The following is a 12,584-nucleotide window of genomic DNA, read 5'->3' on the forward strand; positions in this document are numbered from 1 at the left end:
GCATGTTTAAAGCTTTAAAGCATGTGACTGTACATCAGTATGAACACATTTTTTTCCCAAAGGCTTTTCTTTTTAGAATCAATTTCACCAGATTGTTTTCTAGGTCAGGCACAGTATTTTTATTCGTTTTCTATTCTCTTCTTCAGTAATTTTAATTAGAATTATGTTAGTCATTATTCGGCTTTCCATATGTCTTAGTATCTGCATATTTTGCATCTCTCTGTCTTCTCTGCTTCATTCTGGGTAATTTCTTTGTGTGTGTGTACGTGTGTGTGTCTGTGTGTATATTAGTTATTAATTTTCTCTTCAGCTGTGTTTTATTTTCAGTTTAGCCCATTGACTGAGATCTTGATTTCAACATTATATGTTTCCTTTCCACAAGTTTTATTGCAGATATATCTGTCATTCTTTAACAGTCTCATTTTGATAGGTGATCTCTGATTTTATCCTCTATTTCTTTAATCATTTTGTATGTCATTGTTCTGTATTCTGTAGCTACATTTGTAATCTCTACAGCCCCTGGGTCTGTTCTTTCCCCTCTCTCTCACTGGTGGCTTGTTTTCAACTACGTTTGGCATCAAATATTGTGAGTTTCTTGCTTGATCCTTTGTGCCTAAATTGAAAATTTGAGAAACTGTTCTGTAGAGAATTTCCTTTTTTTTCCTGCTGGTGGTACCCTCCAACCTGGAGCTACCTAAGCTCTGCATGTGAGTTGTAGGTCCTTGTTCTGAGACTCATACTGGCCCAAAGCTGGCTTAAGGCTGACTTTCCAGACAGCGTTGCTACTATAGCGCTGCCTTCTGGGAACTCTGCTCCTCCTGGATGTCTGCTACCAGTCTGGACCCAGTGACTTTTTCAAAAGAGAGTATGTCCCTGGGAAATGTTCCTATTCCTTTGAGGTTAGCAATATTTCACACAATATTTTGTTTCCAAACTTCAGTTGTTCTATAGAGGGATGTTTCCTTGAACCTTCTGGTCAGGCATATCGCTGGAAGCAGAAACCTGTTATTACTTGTCATGTATACGCACACTTCACAGGCAACCTGAGCATGTTTTGCCTTATCATTCGTGAGTATTTATAGTTGTTTGGATGAGTATATGTTAAATAAATGACATATATCTATGTATGTATGTATCTATCTATCTTTCTATCTATCTATTATCTCTCTCACTGTTTTATTAACGTTTTAAATGATAATATTATCTGTTAAATCTGAAACAGTCAGATTTTAAAAGTAAATATTCAATATTTGTTTTGTTATTTTGTGTCATGACTTATTTATATTCTTTTGTATATACCAGATATTTCATTTACCTAAAAAAATGGCTACATAGTATTGAAAGGAGATGTAGGAAGAATTGTTTGTCAGTGACCTCACAGAAAACTTTAGCATGCTCAGACTGATTGTTTATGAGTATTTTGCAGTGCTTTGGGCGAGCACTTATTACATAAAATGACATCAAGGAGGAAAGAGAACATCTGGAAATAGGAAGATAAGATTATTAGATGAAACTGAGGATCACAAAAGGCTTGGATTATATGTATAAAAAGAAGAAAAAAACCCCCAGGTATATTTCCAAGGCACTGAGCCACCCAACGAACTGGGCAAGTTCAAGAATATAGTGAATTCTGAGGCCAACTCGAGGGAATGGGCAGTGTCCTCAGAGATGCGTCCGGGCTCACTTGACTGAATAAATACACATAGACTTCGTTCTGGGAATCGAGCCAGCTCACATCAAACGGCAGATTGAAAATTTCAGCAAAACTACTAAAGTATTTTATATTTGAATATTTACAGTATCATCAGTTCCTATAACATAATCCTCTCCATAAGGCTTTAAAATAAAAATCTTCTTTCTACTGAAGTTAACTTTTCTGTTATACTCAATAAAATCAAAAATGAAAAATCACAATGAAATCATGCATTGGTATGAAACGAGAAGGCTCATAATCTAGGAGTCTAGAATGTAGTTTTTCTTTCACCCAAAACAAATTCTCAAAATATATTGAGGTCTTAGTTCTTGAGAAGAGTTATAGCACAACTTGCCAGAAGTGGTCTTTCCAAAGCGCTAATCATCGTTCTGTAGCTGGATTTTAGATTTTAATGGGTCTCGTTGTTATTTGACAGTAACAGTCGTGTAACAACCATGTGCTAGGTCCCAAGGAATTCCAAGGCAAATAAGACACGTCCTCTGCCTTTTGTTTGCTTACAATCCGGCAAATCACAAAGAAGCAATTAAGGTGCAAATTTTATGACACATTCGGGGCAAAGAAGGTGCTTTTTGATTTGTATTTGTGCACTTGACACGATAAGACCCAGTTGATAAACATATATATAGCTTTATAAAGCCCACATTTTAATGAAGTTTGAAAGAATATACAAAAATATTAACTGAGTGATTATTTCTGGGTGGTGGGATGGTCATGTGTGAATTTTACTTTCTTTTTTTGTCTCTTTAAAACATATTTTCTGTAATGAACATAAATTACCTGTTAATAATCATTAAAATGGATTATTCTTGTTTAAGTATTCAACAAGCAATGACAATGGCCCTTTTAGGTAGGGATTAAAGTGTTGTCTTTAATCTTTAAATTGTGGCCCTAACACAGACCAAATGCTTGTTGCTGTGGTTACAACGGTGAGTAAGTTATCACAGTTCTACCTTCGTGGAGTCTAAAAGTCCAGTGGACAAGGCAATTAAATGACCAATTACAAGTGTGGCAAGTACTGGACTGAAATAGAAAATGTACAGATTTTATGGGACTTAATAACAATAATAACAGTTATATGCCAAGTATTTAAAGATGTAATCCTCATAGTAACTTTATTAAGAATGCCTAATAATCACCCCCTCCCCAGGTTTCACTTATGAGGAAACCAAGGCTTATCGAGGTTGAAGTAAGTTGCTCAAGATTACACAGTTTAGGTGCCAAAGTGTCATGAGGTCTGCAGCCTCTTTTCAGATGGTTTGGTCCAAGGGCAGTGTGTGTGTGTGTGTGTGTGTGTGTGTGTGTGTGTGTGTGTGTGTGTTGGTATCCATCTCTCTATATATTATCAGTATGGCAAGCTATTAACTGTGCTGCTCTTTCAAATTTACTGTGGGAATAAAAAATTTCAAAATTAAAAGGAAGGTTACACAACTGGTAAGAGTTGGGAGTCACATCCAAATCTAACACCCAAACTCATGTACTTAAGTGCTCAGCTACTGCCATCTTGTATGTAATCTCTCCATTCTCGGGCATATGTATCATTTTATATGAGGAAGCAGGAACAACATATAATATGTAAACCGACTGAAATGTCATAATTCTCTCGTAGCTTCAGTTGAATATTTTTAAAGATTATATGCAGTTTGGACCTTGGAGCAGCTAACTTGTAATCCTGTTTTGTATCTGTTTTCTGATACATGCTCAATTTGACTGATTGTCATTCAATGGGTACTTATTAATCACCTACTCTACATTCAATCCTGTGGTAGATGTAGCTAACACAGAAAAGTTCAAGAGTTCAAAATATCTATCTTTTAAAGAGTTTAGAGTCTGGTTAAGTAGACATGATGATACATGACAAACAAGAATGACCAACACCAACACAAATATATGAGCAGAATTTTGATGCAGACTCTAAGTGCTCTAAGAAGTGAAAAGACAGATACTGATGTGGTCTGGAGTAATTAGAGAATGCTTTGTGAGGAAGGCAGTCTTAGAATCTCTTTGAAAGATGGTTAAGATTTGAAAGTTTAGGAAAGGACATTCCAGATGGAAACAATATAAGCAACGACACATGAGTATTTTGTATTCATGGATCAATGATGCAGCCTGATGGAAAGGATTTGTACAGAAAGGGTGTTTAATAGTGCGATGAGTTGGATTGGAAGATATAAATTCTAAGGTGGAATTTCTTGTAATAGAAAAAATTACAAGTAAAATAAACTAAGGTTATATTTATCCGAGGTGCACATGATGAAGCTTTCTTTATGAAAATCTTTATGCTCTACTTTTTATTGTTGAGGCTGCCATCAGAACTCCTTTCAGTGAATCGGGTTTTTTGTGTTACAATTACAGGTTTCAGTAAGACACATATATATATATGTGTGTATATATATAATATATATATATATATATATATATATTTTTTTTTTTTTTTTTTTTGTTAAACTGTATTCACTGCAGGGAAGTTGTCAAATACCTTGCTTGCCACATCCCTCAGGGACCCTGATGTTGGGAACAAGGAACTTTTCTCCCATGTTCTTGATTCCACATGGAGGAAGCTGCAAACTATATATCTCTTTGCCCCTCACCTGCTCCTCCTTTGGGGAGGGGTGAGTTAATCTGATGGGTGATTTTGGAAGGAAGAACTGGGCAAGGGCAGCTCATTCCCTCTCTCTGCTCTTCTTTTTGGGAGTGAGTCTGTCCACAGAGTGTGCTCTCAACTGTCCTCTGCTGTTCTGGAAGCCGTGGTAAAGGGGGGCCCTGCTGCCTTTACTGGGGGCCACGGCAGGGACTGGCAGAGGGAGTCGACCTAATTCTGGGTTCAGTGTGTTAAGCCTATTCGTCTACAGATATAGGTCACATTCTCAAACTGCAGCTTTATCAGTGGTAATCTTGTTATTGTAGCTTCACTGGCTTGTTCCTTTCTTCTAATTTCTCAGCTGACAGAAAACCTGGGTAGGAGAGAAGGTTGCTATTTGTCGAATTTCTTCCACACCCCATCATCTTATGAAAACAATGTTCATATTTGGACATTGAAAACTATGAATGTACATCTTTCATTTCATTTTCTTCATCATATTGTTCAAAACCAGTTCTTTTACTAAATTAGAACAATTGTATATGCTTTTATAATCTACGTATCTGTGTTTTAGTCCTCCCCGATACTGTATTTGTATTCTAATTTCTACTTTCTTTAGTTCTGATTTTTTAAATTTATGATGAACTATTTTGTTTATGTGCTTTCTACATGCCATCTTAAATATTTCTGTGGAATTAGGCCAAGTTTAAATCATATAATACTTCCATGATATGTTGACAGACCTGAAAGATTGGCTGGGTATAGAAAATGAAGGAGAGAAGTTAATTAGAAGTGAGTCAAAATCTCACATAAATGACTGTAAGTAGGTGGCATTGCTGTGAGATGTCACCATCTCACAGATGGCAGGTGATGGTTTTCAAGTGAACAAGGGACATCTGAGTGAAATACCCAGAAGATGGTGCATTAGAGAGGAGCTTGGGCTAATGAAAGAAAGAGAACAAATTGATAAAGAATGAATGAGGAAGGTTGGAGGGGAGAGAGAGAGAGAGAGAGAGAGAGAATAACCATATGTTTTGGAGGAATTTCCATAGTTGATGTAAATAAAGAGGAAGCACAACTAGAGAATAAAATGAAAAGGATCAGACAAAGAAGGAGGAGAAAGTAATGTTCCTGAAACTGGGGGAAAGAACAGGTAGTAAACATGCAAATGCTGCAAGTTCTGTCCACTGCAAAACAAAGTTTTAGGAGAATGATGATTGTAAGCCCATTGCTAGGCAACAATCTCTTTGAGGGATTTATTTCTTCTTTCGCTAATTTGTTTACCCCATTCCAGAAATGTTTATACAGTGCCCAGCATAATACTATATAATTTGTGCTTGGACGTGATAAGAACTAAATAAAGGATTCAATGGATGAATCTAGCTAGCTGGTATGTTTTGTAGGGTGGTTCTTCCTACAAGGCTCTCCCCTGCTTTGGAAGGCTGGCTGTGAGTGTATAGTATGCGGGTGTGGGCGTCAGCTGGAATGTGTGAGCAGGAAGTATATAGTCAAGCTGGCCTGTCTACTGGACGATTAAATAAGAAGCACCTAATTCTGTGGTATCCCATGCACTCTAGGAACTCTGCCCTTTCCAGGCGTGTTGTTCAATGTTTTTAGAGAGCATTTCTTTGATTTTAGTCTAGGGCAAATGCTGCTGCTGCCAGTCACTTTGCACACGTGGACGTGGAGGCAAGTTGGGGGAGGGGGCTGCTGTTGCAGCTGCTGTAGAGACTGTCCTTTGATTGATCACCTGATTTCTACCCCCTTCCCACTCAGTTCAGGGTTTGGAGCTTCTCTGGAGCTGAGCTGGGAAGAGTGGCTTCTCCTTCCCCTGCTGCCTTCTCCTCCGCATGTTCTTGACCACAGTCTGTTCTCCCAGCCCCTCCTTTTCCATCTGCATAATTCCACCTGCTTTCTGTTTTCTAGAAATCATTCAAATCTGTTAATGTCACTCCTTCTTGGGGCTGCTATGAATTTGTTCTCTCTTTTTTTGGCATAAATTATTGTCATTTCAATTAAATCTTTGCAGGAAGGGATGGTAAATATATGTATTCAATCTACCATCTTGCACTGGCGGGCAACTCACTTTGTTTTAGAGCAGAAACTAACACACCATTATAAAGCAATTATACTCCAATAAAGATGTTAAAAAATAAATAAATAAATTGCCAAGACCCTTACTCTGTTATTGTTTTCCTTATGGACGTTTGAAAGATCTTCATTTCTCAAACTGCGTTTATGATAATAAATTAATTGTGATGATAAAAACATATGTTTCCCCTTAAAAAATCATTGTATCTAAGGGCCAAACAGAGCTTCCAATCAGCAAAAGTAAACTATGACATCAAACTGAATTGATGCAATTCCAGGCAAGAGCAAGAAATTTGATATTTTTATTTTTTAACACAGCTATTGTGTCAGAAAATAAATTATTAATGTCAAAAGCTGATTCAGATATTCCAAATATTTATCAAACAATAGTTACGTTTTATGCACTCTGCTAGACTCTGGGTGTATTGGTGAATAAAATGCCCTCAAGGCATTTGTGGAATAGTGGGAGAGACATTAAATACACCTAAGTATAAATAAAATTGTGGTCTTTTAAAGGAAAAATGTAGGTTACTATGAGGAAGCATAGTAGGAGGAGCCTAATTTAGTTTGGAGGATCAGGAAAAATCCTCTTTGGGAGGTGACATTTAAGCAGAAGCCTAAGATATTAGCTAACAGAATAGCAAGGGGAGTATTGGAGGTGATGGAACAGCAGGTCAGTTGCTCAATGGGGTAGGAATGGGCCAAGAATGGGGGAGAGAGGCCCAAGATGAGGCTGGAGAGAAGGGCAGAGACCAAATCAAAATCCTGCAGAGTCTTGGATTAATATCCTAAAAGCTGTCAAAAGGTTTTACCCTTGGCATTGATTTGACCTGCTCTGTACTTTTAAAGGTTTGCTCTTTTTAGCTTTGTGAAGAACAATTTGGCAAGGTGGTACTACCGCAGTAGTATAGGTGAGAGATGATGGTGGCGTGGCTAGAAAATGGCCATGGACATTGAAAAAGGTAGATAAAATTGGAGACATACACACACTCACACATTGTATTGAATTGATAGAACTTAGTGATGGTTGTGATAGGGTTAGGAAGGGAAGTTGAATAACTTCTAGGTTTCTGATTTGGGCAGCTGGGGAGATTGAAGTGCCATTTACCGAGATGAAGGGTATAGAACAAGGATGAATTTGGGGAGAAAAATTAAGAGTTCAGTTTCTAATTTTTACTTGGGAGGGAGAAAAATCCAAGTAGAAATGCTAAGAAGGCAGTGGATCTGGATCTCCGAAAAGAGATCTTGGCTAGAGATATAAATTGGGGAATTGTCATCATATAGATATTATTTAATGCCACAGGAGTGGAAGGTATCAGGGAGAAAAAGAAAAAGAGAAAAACCACACGACTAAACCCCAAGGAACCTCAACATTCAGAGGTTGGACAGAGAGGAGAAGCTGCTCTGAGAATTTGAAAAGAGTCAAAGAGGTCGATGTCAAGTTGATGTCAAGGTTTCCAAGAAAATAGAGTATTTTAAGAAGGAGGGTATAAATGGTTACCCCTTTAAAATATTCCTAATATACCTTGTATGTTCAAGGATCCATATTACCTTTTTCCTGTAAAGGTTTCAGACAGAGATGAAACCACATTCTAAAGCCAGGGAGAGATTCTGGGAGTGGAGCTGGCCAGGCGGTCTTGGTGGTGTGCGTCACTGGTTAATGGGAGACCAAGCAAAGAAGTGTGTGTCAAGGCTCTGGCTTATCTAGTGCCTCCCCCTCCTCCACACTGCTTCCCACCTCAAACATCTTTGCATCATAATCTCAACAAATACTATGCTAACATATTACTTGAAAAATTGTTGTGAAGACAATACCACTGGAGAATTTCTCAAAGAGAGAAATTTCTCCTCCTATTCCTGTCTAATATGGTGCTCTGGACCAGACTGAGAACAACTGAAACAGTTAATACAAGTAGTTTTATTTTACAAGTAGTAGGGGAAAAGAACATTTGTTTTTAACTCAAGTTTTCTGACTGATTTTATGTGAATTTATGTGAATCAGATAAGTCTTTGACCATGTGCATCTGAACATTAGTTGAAAATTGAATATCAACTTCTCGAGTCCTTCTACCCCTGGCTAGCTTACCATACTTTATGAAGATAAGATTATAAAGTATTGTCTTTTTTTTTTTTTGCATGTTGTTTTTCAAATCAGCATAACAACCAAATATTACTTTTCTGAGTTTTGTAGTTGTGCAAATGTAAGAGAAAATACTAGGTGAAATCATATGAAATTGTCATTTGATGAAAAAATGGCCAAACCTGGGCAATTTCATGTAGTTCAACTTAATACTTGACATGTGTCTAGCAGCTTATCCCAGAAATGGCTCTTTGTTTTTGTTGTTCAAATAGTCTCTCTTAGTTACTGTGAGCTATGGTAAATTAACTTGTACTAAATTTAATTTATTTTATTTTGAATTTTTATCTCCTTACATACTTTCTTTGTTAAATGGTTTCAGACAGTTCTAAGGAAGGAACTTAATCCAGAATGTAGTGAAAAGCTTTCAAGTTTTACTCATTCTTTTCTAGTCCTTTCCTTATGCCTAGGATGTAAATGGATGAGATTTCATAGAAGCTCGTCCTGTGCCTCAGAGCTATATTCTAGTATGTTCTTGAGCAGTGAAGGCAACAGCTCAGAAAGATACCTTTGGCTCTCTTGAAGGATAGTAGCTTTTATTTTATTGCTCTTCTCAGGCAAGATGATCTTTAGCTATTTTATGAGAAATTTTATAAGAGAGCAAATTTCCAGTGCTTAACCATGGTCTTCTAATAAGGTCTTTCATTCTTGGTCAGAATCAGCTCTCATATTGTTGAATTTATCTTTAAAATTTTTTTATTTTTTACTTTTAAAATTGTTTATTGAAGTATAGTTGATTTACAATGTTGTGTTAATTTCTGCTGTACAGCAAAGTGATTCAGTTATACATATACATACATTCTTTTTCATATTCTTTTCCATTATGGTTTATCACAGGATATTGAATACAGTATTGTGCTATATAGTAGGAACTTGTTGCTTATCCATTCTATATATTATAGTTTGCATCGGCTAACCCCAAACTCCTAGTCCATCCCTCCCCCACCCAGCCCTCTTGGCAACCACAAGTCTGTTCTCTATGTCTGTGAGTCTGTTTCTGTTTTGTAGATCGGTTCATTTTTGTCGTGTATTAGATTCCACCTATAAGTTTTATCTTTAAATTTAACTGAGGCTGGAATTGTTTGGGGGCTGCCAGATAGTAATTTAAAAAATTGTGAATAGATTCAATAGTGAGTAAGATTAGATATTGATTTTATGTTTGCATGAATACACATGAAAAAAAGAATTTCAAGTTTTGTTATAGTTGTAAATAGGTAAGTAGTATTCTAATTCACGGAATTTGAGTTATAGTTACTCGTGTGCACGTGTTTTAAATTTGAAAAACTGTCAATGGGAAATAAATTGAAATCGAAGTTAACAAGGGCCTGTTAGTTCCTTCCTCCTAATATAGACAAATTATTTGAAAAACCACAGAGTCCACAATCTATGGACTCTAAAATGATACACATAGTTGCATTTTCTTGAGATTGTACATGTAGTATCTTTCAGAAGATTGGGGAAACAGAAAAGAATAAAGGAAATCAGAACCCTTTGTAAATTTACTACTAAGAAATAAAACCTATTAATGTTGTGGTGTGTTTTGTTTACACATATGTAACAGAACGTGGCCATTTAGACTGTCCTGATTTATTTCTTTTTTCTTTGCTGCAAATGAAAGGTGGTACACAACAATTTCTTCTTATCTTCTGGAAGGGGCTGAAGATGAAACTTTCCCTACACTCAAGAAAAGGCAAGCTATTGTTAAATATAGTTAAATAGCTTTTAATTGTTTAATTTTGTTAATTGCTTAATAGTTAAAGATATGAATTGCAGGTTTAATGGGGCTTCTGGGTGTATTATAAAAGAGAAGAGGAGTGTAAGTTTTGAGGAGAGATGAAGTGCTGCTCAAGAAAGCCTGAAGAGAAAAGGTGGGCTGGGGGGATGTGTGGCATGGGATGGCAGTGGAGATGTGAAGAGTTAACAGAGATGTACCTATTAAGGTGGGAAATTTTGTCCAAGGAAGGAGAGGGCCTGATTTCTGGGAAGTCTCAGATGAGTGAACCTGACAAAGGGATGCTGTAAGGGGCGTTATTGAACTTACCAGGATGTGCACTGGACCTGAGTCTCTGCCCATTGATAACCCAGCCTCCTGTAGCCTCCCACAGCACTTCACCCTTTCCAGCAGGGCCAGAGAAGGGTTTGCATTCTGTCTGTAGCTAGCGTTATCACTCATTGCCCAGCAGAAGTGATCCTGTCCATGACACAAGACTTTGCTTGGTCCCTGTTTGAGTATCACATGTGGACATCCCTCCAACAGGGACCTGGGAGTCTTTCTTAGTTTGGCTTCTTCTAGAAGTAAATCCGAGATGAAGACTGAAGTATGAGTAATTTATATGAGGATGATTCCAGGAAACCCTGGTAAGAGGGTGGGAAGATGAAATAGGGGAGAGATGACAGCCAATAAAGGGATCCTAGTCAAGCAAGTAACCCCTGTAGATAACTGGAAACTCACTGAAGAACTCTAGGAAACTGCAGAACGTGTGCCTCAGGGTTATCCTCGCCCCACGTGAAAGGAAATGTGGCATTTATACCCCAGTTCCCTTCAGTCATTGGTTGAATGCTGCTCCTGTGGGTTGTTAATTCTCTGACACTTCCGACCTACCACGTGTGTGGACAGAGAGGCTCTGGCCACCAGAGAGGGTCATTAGACAGTTGGAAGTCAGCTTTGTGCACTACAATGGTAAAGTTTGAGGGTGTATGGGTGGTACACTGACAATCTCTGCTACAGTCTGCCCCTTGGCACTGCTCAGATCCACTCATGCTCCATGATGAGTTCATTCCATTCTGTCATTCATTCTTCAAGGTGGCGACCAGTCACAAATGCTTAAAAAATTTTTTTCAGCAGGTGCCCTCTAAATCCCTTGAGTCCCAAACATACTTAACCCCTGTGCCTGTTTTATAGAAGAAATTCCAGCTCCCCATGAGATTCGGTCACTCTTGCTTGTATAATAACTCACTTTGTCTGCTGATCTATTAGCATGAATGATGAAAATGCCTGGGAGGCAGTCATAGCTTTAGGTTTAGTGGACCCTTACTTTGTCCTTTACTGTATTTCCACTCACCCAGGAACCAGGATCTTTAGTCCAGTTGACCTTAAAGCTGAAGGAGCAGTAAGCACAAACTCCTTGAATAATTTACTGGGACTAATGGTGAGAAGGGCCACGTTTACTCTCATTCCTTGGTGCCCGGACCTACTTCAATCCTAACTGTTGACACAGAGCAGCAGATAATGGCCATTCATTCAAAATATGTACTGCATCCTAACCTCATAGGCTATTATCCCATAGCAGGCAGCTCAGCTGTGCCTTTAAGATGTTGTTCAAACATCCTAAAAGGCCAATAGCTTTTGGCGTGAAGTATATGGTAGGAATGAATGTGAGCTGCTCTCCAATCCAAGCAAATGCAAACTGCTTCAGATACTCTTTCCTGTAGGGAATCGAAAAGAACTCCTTCAAATCTGTAGCTTCATTCCAGACTCTGTGCTAATTTCTTCTAGTAAAGATACTACATCCAGCACTGCTCTAGTGACTAAGATTGCCATTTAGTTAAGTTTACTGCAGTCCATTATCATTTTCTGTGACCCATGGGGATTCTGTGTGGCCTAAACTGGTAAATTAAAGGGAGATTAGTTGGAGACCACCATCCTGACTCCTTTAGAACTTTGAGGGTGACGCTAATTTGTCATTCTTTCCAGGATGTAGTATTACTTTGATTCACAGTCTTGGATGGGGAAGGGGCAGATTTAGAGACTTACAGGTTGCCTTTCTTACTACTGTAGCCCTTATTCCATAGGTTAGAGAACAGAGGTGAGGGTTATACCAACTGCTAAAATGTATCTACCATAATTATGCACTCAGACTGGGAGAATGACCACAAGAGGATTCTTGGTCCAGATCTCCAACTATTGCTTTGCCTCTGTAAGTTCCCCTTCTAACAGTGGGACTATGACGATGTTTTGAATCTCCTAATATCTCAAGAGTGTCCGCTCAGACCATGTAGCCAACTGTTCTCAAATAATCTGGGTGTTATCGTCTTTTTAAAAATAAATTTATTTATTTATTTTT

The 12,584-nt window shown here is 37.9% G+C and overlaps 1 long non-coding RNA gene across 1 annotated transcript in view; it reads left to right on the plus strand.

The window, feature by feature from the left end:
* Positions 1 to 10,210, plus strand: part of LOC130709251 (uncharacterized) — a 72,116-nt gene extending 61,906 nt beyond the window's left edge. Inside the window, exon 3 of the long non-coding RNA XR_009009763.1 lies at positions 10,139 to 10,210. This is a non-coding gene — a long non-coding RNA (uncharacterized LOC130709251). The remainder of the gene's footprint in view (positions 1 to 10,138) is intronic.
* The last annotated feature ends 2,374 nt before the right edge of the window (positions 10,211 to 12,584 follow it).

This window comes from Balaenoptera acutorostrata, chromosome 11 (assembly GCF_949987535.1).
Source record: "Balaenoptera acutorostrata chromosome 11, mBalAcu1.1, whole genome shotgun sequence".
Lineage (NCBI taxonomy): Eukaryota > Metazoa > Chordata > Mammalia > Artiodactyla > Balaenopteridae > Balaenoptera > Balaenoptera acutorostrata.